Source organism: Lolium rigidum, chromosome 5 (genome assembly GCF_022539505.1).
Source record: "Lolium rigidum isolate FL_2022 chromosome 5, APGP_CSIRO_Lrig_0.1, whole genome shotgun sequence".
NCBI lineage: Eukaryota > Viridiplantae > Streptophyta > Magnoliopsida > Poales > Poaceae > Lolium > Lolium rigidum.
Genome location: NC_061512.1, coordinates 112133678 through 112140780, shown reverse-complemented (window position 1 = coordinate 112140780; position 7103 = coordinate 112133678). Strand labels below are relative to the sequence as shown.

General features: G+C 40.2%; 1 long non-coding RNA gene across 1 annotated transcript; it reads left to right on the top strand.

Annotated features, from left to right (window-relative positions):
* Positions 1 to 374: 374 nt before the first annotated feature.
* On the top strand, positions 375 to 3445 carry LOC124655226. Its single transcript, XR_006988606.1, has 5 exons — positions 375 to 455; positions 535 to 746; positions 849 to 897; positions 1712 to 2254; positions 3365 to 3445. It is a non-coding gene; the product is annotated as an uncharacterized LOC124655226 (long non-coding RNA).
* Positions 3446 to 7103: the final 3658 nt, after the last annotated feature.

The following is a 7103-nucleotide window of genomic DNA, read 5'->3' as shown; positions in this document are numbered from 1 at the left end:
GGTAACTCCCTCCTAATTTCCGCTGTTTCGTCTCTTCTTTCGCTTCGGATCACGAAAGTCTGCGTCTGCGTCTGCGTGTGTGTCCCAGGAAAACTTCAAATCGCGTCTCTCGGATCGCGGAAAGGCCACCGGACCTCCCGCTGAATTCTGGGTGAGGCCTGTTGGGGATTTTTATTGTGTGGTGCGACCACCAAGGGGACGGATCCGAGAGGTTCGGGAGGTTGTTGCGCCGCACGCGTCGGGGAGGGACGCATCTGATTGGTGAGGCGGACATGGTTGCCGGCCCGGAGGTCATGAATCAGGTCGTTCCCATGTTGGAGTCGTTGTTCCATCGGTGCCCCGTCAAGGGAGTCGACGAGGTGGTGGTCGTCGGGGCAGCGGTGTCGCCGCCGCCGCCGACGGTGGCCTCGCCCAAGGCCGATTCACTGGTGGACCTCCTCGAGGTGCCCGATCTGGTGAGTTCTTGATTCTAGCTGGCAAGGGGTCTCCTTTTACTTCTTGTTCATTCAGTTTTATATAGTTCTTGTAACCCAGAGTCAATGCCACGCTCCAGCATCACCTCCTCCAGCTTTGTCGCGGCGAGGACGGGATCGGCCGATGCGGCATCAAGGCCTTCAGGGCGACAACGACAACACGCTAGACCTTTGGTCTCTGTACCGATGGGACCAGGTCTCCCTTTCATCGCCACCGAGTCTCACTGCCTCCGCCGTCCCCGGAGTTCGATCTGGACCTTCTCCTCGACCCAGGTAAACAAACCACATGATTATGAGGATGAGATCTCATAAGAATTGATCGTTCATTGGTGCTTTAGAGGATGTAATACTTGGCTATCTGATGGACTACTGCAGGGTCTCACACGGTTTAGCCCCTGATGCATATTGAAGCAACGCATTCAACGTAAGTGTGAGATAGAGAGATGGACACCAGTTGACTTTATTAGATGATTTCCAAATGATGTTGGTCTATTGTGAATTTTGATTTTTTTGTCGCCAAAAGAGCATGGAGCCAAATTTGTGAAGAAAGCCAAATGCTCTCCATAAGAGCTGGTTATATATCAAGTCAAATCATGAGTGCTTTCTTCTCTTCAGTGCCTGATCAAGTTTTTTTCTATGCTAGAGATAATATTCTGAACTTCAGCAGTACAACATGGATTCACATTAAAGGTGGATATTTGGCCTACCAAAAACATTAAAATTAAAGGTTTCAGTTTCAAAGTTGAGGCCTTGTGGTTCATGGTATGCCAGTTAAAGAGTTAAATCTTGCTAAATGAATTTTCATATTTGATACTAAAGTATGTAAATGGGGCATCATGTGATCTGTTCAAGTAGATGTCCAACTATCTCTTGGCCGCATTTTGTCTGCCCAATGCCAATGAAGTTCAGTTTACTTGAACTTTAATTTCGCAGTCTTACAAATTCTATATCACTTCATGTCAAATTTTTAATAGAAATTATACATCACTTTGTGTGATTGGTATTTACCTCTTTAGCGAGTGGTGTGCTTTTTTCTAATTTTCAGATGAGATTGTGATTGCCAAATTGAACTTACCTGGGATGATATTTGTTTGCTTCCATAACACTGATTCTAAAGCAATTCTTTTACTTTTATGACACTTATTCTAGAGCACTTCCTTGCATTTATACGATGCGCATTCCCTGTTCATGCCTCTCCATAGACATTGTTCTGATGGATGTTATATCTTTTGGATCAGAGTTGGGCTTTTGGACCAGAATAGAAGGAATGAGCTTTATTTACTGGATTGGTTGAGAGCTGGGTTTGGCTTTTAGGTCTGCTAGCTACTATCGGTGGCACACCACATGCATCTCCACTTAAGACCTCCCCAACGCCCAAGGTAGCTGGCCTTTACAAATATTTTGTTGCTCATTCTCTATCCTATACTGAAGTTGATCTTGCTCATGGCAGCTCAGATGCATTTCTGCTAAAATCATTACATCTTGTGCTAGAGGAGTAATAACTGCCGATTCTTGTGCTGATTCTCGTTATGAAAGTTGTATCTATTATGCTATCTAGAGACATTACTTGGATCATAGATTAAATCTCATCGGTTCATTTTGCCATTTTGCTCTACAGTTTGTTCACACATACATTACAGTCTTGTGTTATTCAGTATGCAGCACGGCATTTTCTTCTGTGGAGTCAAGTGATAGTGTTAAGGAGTATTAGTATTGGGAAAATCTTGAGCAATTTCGAGTTGGTTTCACATATTTTGATTATCTTTATGGGACTAGCATAAGTAAGTTCCCCCCTTCCAGTACAGAATACTGAATTTTACATGATGTGTTTATCACTTAGCAAACAGGTTAATATTGTAAAGAAAAACCTCAAGTTTTAGAAATAATCACGGGACAGACGGAAGTTCATAGGTGATCATGTATTTGTCATTTTGTTTAATAGACTACTGAATACATGACTAAAGGTTAGATCCAGGAAAGCTCCTACTTCCTAAGTAAAATCTTTGGATGTTTTAGGAAAGACAAAATATGTGGTGTTTACAGAATGTAGAGAATAGATAATCGACAATCAGGTTAATATCACTTATCAAACAGAATACTGAATTTTACATGATGTGTTTATCACTTAGCAAACAGGTTAATATTGTAAAGAAAAATCTCAAGTTTTAGAAATATGCATGGAACAGACGGAAGTTCATAGGTGATCATGTATTTGTCATTTTTTTAATAGACTACTGAATACATGACTAAAGGTTAGATCCAGAAAGCTCCTACTTCCTAAGTAAAATCTTTGGATGTTTTAGGAAAGACAAAATATGTGGTGTTTACAGAATGTAGAGAATAGATAGTTGACATTCATAGCAAGAACGATCATAAATACCTATATTTAGATGCAATTGAACCGGCGTGTGTATTTTGCTTACCGATTTTTAGATGAGATTTGTTTGCTTCCATTACAAGATTGTGATTGACTACCTAAAGAAATCACCTTGGATGATATTTGTTTGCTTCCATTACAAGATTCTAAAGCACTTCTTTTACTTCAGGGACACTTATTCTAAAGCACCTTCTTGCATAAGATTGAATCTGAAGCTTTTAGTTCTACTGATACCTTTAGACTTTTCATAGGTTCTGTTGTTGCATGATGGGGTTAAATTGGAATACAAGCAGCTCCTACTTATGAGATGCAAGTGTGTGTTTTACAGTACTTTATGTCTGTCAACTGAAGCTTGGAACATTTGTACACAATTAAGAACTCCACCTTGACCTGAGTTCATGCTTTTTTGCTTTCCAAATGATGTACTAGCCTCCCTGCTACATCTTATCCACTTTTGTGGAGTGCATGGTTGTTAACTTGCTATCATGGTCACATAATCGTGATACTACAACAGGTAAACTTGGATCTGTACCAATAGAGGAGGGGATGTCCTGTGAGACCAAGGTTGCGGCGGTAGCGCACTATCGTGCTAGCGAAACTAGGTATCCTTAATTGTCTGATCTAATAATGTACAATTTATCTCAAATGCTTAGTCCAGATCGTCGATGTTACATCTGCACTTTTGTCAATCTAGATTTATTGCGCTTGCGTTGAATACTCCCTCGGTTCCTAAATATAAGCCATATAGTTTTTTGAGAAAAATTCCAGAATATAAGACCGCTTGTATGGACAATTAGTATCTAGGTAAATTGAGCTGGACACTAATCTTAAATTCTTCCATCAACTCTTAGAAATTATTTATCAATGTTTGCGTGGGAAAAAGGCTTTGATTGTTGTTGTTGTTTGCGTTAAACTGGACTATCACATGTCAGCATGTCTCAGGTAGCATTATTCTTGCACAAGAGGGAATTAATGTCTACTTACGGTAACCATGAATTATTAATGATAATGATTCTTTAATCTGGTAACCATGGTCGTGTGTAGATTATTCTGTTGTTTTCTAGCAGAGATCTGTGTTTCGAGTTGGCGATTCGGTCTTACATTCATACATAGTCTGATGGTAGCCTAGGTAGATTATATCATAGGGTTTTTCAAATAAGTAGCGAGTAATAGTACATTTGGAAGTTATATGGTATAGAAAACTCAGTAGAGTGATAATTCTTGAAAAAATCCAGTGGCACTTCAAATTAATAGAAGGGAAACGATTGCGCCGAGCGTCCTGGCAAGACCGAGCCTATTAAATTTGCACAATAACATGATTTATTTGCATTTTCTGCTATCTTAAGACCCTGTAGTCGTTAGGCCAAAAAAGTTTCTTATTTGGATTTTCATTCGTATATTTTGTAAATATTAACGTAATAATTTTTAATAAGAAATAGGCAGTATATCTTTTTTGAGGCTGAAATACGGGGTCTTCACTATAACAATTCATGTGTTCCATGCCTGAAATGCAGGTTAAACTGGTAAGCATCAAGCTGCATATTCAGCAACCATGGCATGTGGCTAGAGAATCAAGGAGCTTATGTACATGCGAGTGTAGAACTGGGAACAACACGAGGCTGCTCTGAAGTTCAATTCAATTTTCCTCTGTACAATTTCAGAAACTTAGGTCATAGTGTTAGTTCTTTTGTAAAATAGATGACAGTTTTGACCTGTCCCCTCCCGTGTGTATGTGGTGGTATAGCTGATGCTACAGCATACTCTCATGGATCATTTTTTAGAGTTTACAATGCAAAGAGAAAAACAGATAGAAAAGGACTAACATATTGCTTCTTACTTTCTAAGCCTGCTGCCAAATTCCTGAAGCACTATGTTATCAAACAATCAGCTACTTTCAGTACCTATTTTAGATAGCACACTTCACTTTCAGTACCTAAGCACCGCTTATTTATCAAACAACTGTTGCCCTTTTCTGTTAATCCAAAAAAGTGCATTGTGAGTCTACAGTGAAAACAAATTCCCACAAGCATTGTGTAAATATTATTGATGAATTCTTCTCGAGCGGGCTAGCATGTGAGCTGGATAAAATGTATCATATTGCTCATGTCGATGTAAGAGAAACCAAACTCACCCTACGGAGCCAAAGAAAATGTCCCCTTCCCATCATAATGTTGAATTATTTAATTAGAGAATTTGCTAGGTCCTTGTTATCTATACATATGATGTCAAAGCATGTGAAGTGAAAATTTTAAGTGGCCATCTTTCCTATATACGGCGACCATGGTATATAACTTACAATAATGTTTGATGTGCATGAGGACCCTAAAATTACATGTTTAACATCATTAGTGCTAAATCACTAAAATATTTCTGCTCCCGTTGCAATCGCACGGGCAATCCCGAAATTGATCGTTGATAAAAAAATGGCGCTGTTATCAAAGGAGTAGTCGTTGTAAGCAAAGTCAACTGTAAAAGGTCGCAAAACTAACAATTTGGGTTGTGTTAATTAAGTTTAATTTCATTTTGATTGCATCTTTGTACTTACTTGTAGTATTTTTTATTATTGTAGCAACAGAAAGATGTGGGGGCATTTTAGACGTTTTTAGTCAACACATCGAGACAATAGTGGAGACAATCAGGTGGAGTTTTCTTGATGACTAAGTGCATGTATAATGGTGATATCTTAGCACTGCACGAGGATAAACGTTTAGGGAGAGAAAAGAGAAATCTCTTAGCACAATCTCTCTCACCATATATTTAAGATGTCTCGATACTAAAGATAATATTAAAAATAACTCATTGTAGATCATGTTTTATTATTATATCTAGATTACGTGACATAATAAAGATAAAACAGTCTTATCAACCATTGCACATCCTGTAAGGTGAAGCGCCCCAACACATAACAAGAGCTTTTGCACATCATATGTATATGAAAGACATTTCTGCGGTATGAACGAAGTGGTATCACAAAGATTATGAATAGGTGAAATCATAAAAAAAACTATGCCTCAAATTACATGTTTAGCAAAATAGTTTTAATGATTTGAGTGATCCGTCACCCGTGGCAACGCACGGGCATTTTAACTAGTCCAGTATTAAGTTGCAAAGCAACAGACAATTGCATTAAGTATGGTGCGTAATGTAATCAACAACTACATCCTTAGACATAGCATCAATGTTTTATCCCTAGTGGCAACAGCACAACACAACCTTAGAACTTTCGGTCACTGTCCCAGGTATCAATGGAGGCATGAACCCACTATCGAGCATAAATACTCCCTCTTGGAGTTAAGAGCAAAAACTTGGCCGAGCCTCTACTAATAACGGAGAGCATGCAAGATCATAAACAACACATAGGTAATAACTTGATAATTAACATAACATGGTATTCTCTATCCATCGGATCCCGACAAACACAACATATAGCATTACGGATAAATGATCTTGATCATGTTAGGCAGCTCACAAGATCCAACAATGAAGCACAATGAGGAGAAGACAACCATCTAGCTACTGCTATGGACCCATAGTCCAGGGGTGAACTACTCACTCATCACTCCGGAGGCGACCATGGCGGTGAAGAGTCCTCCGGGAGATGAGTCCCCTCTCCGGCAGGGTGCCGGAGGAGATCTCAAGAATCCCCCGAGATGGGATTGGCGGCGGTGGCGTCTCAGTAAGGTTTTCCGTATCGTGGTTCTTCGTTCTGGGGTTTTCGCGACGGAGGCTTTAAGTAGGCGGAAGGGCAACGTGGGGGGCCACACGAGGGCCCCACACCATAGGTCGGCGCGGCCAGGGCCTGGGCCGCGCCGCCCTATGGTGGCGGCCCTCGTGGCCCCACTTCGACTCCTCTTCGGTCTTTCGGAAGCTTCGTGGCAAAATAGGACCCTGGGTTTTGATTTCGTCCAATTCTGAGAATATTTCGTTACTAGGATTTCGAAACCAAAAACAGCGAAAAACAAGAATCGGCTCTTCGGCATCTTGTTAATAGGTTAGTTCCGGAAAATACACGAATATGACATAAAGTGTGCATAAAACATGTAGGTATCATCAATAATATGGCATGGAACATAAGAAATTATCGATACGTCGGAGACGTATCGGCATCCCCAAGCTTAGTTCCGCTCGTCCCGACGGAGTAAAACGATAACAAAGATAATTTCGAAGTGACATGCCATCATAACCTTGATCATACTATTTGTAAACATATGTAATGAATGCAGCGATCAAAACAATGGTAATGACATGAGTAA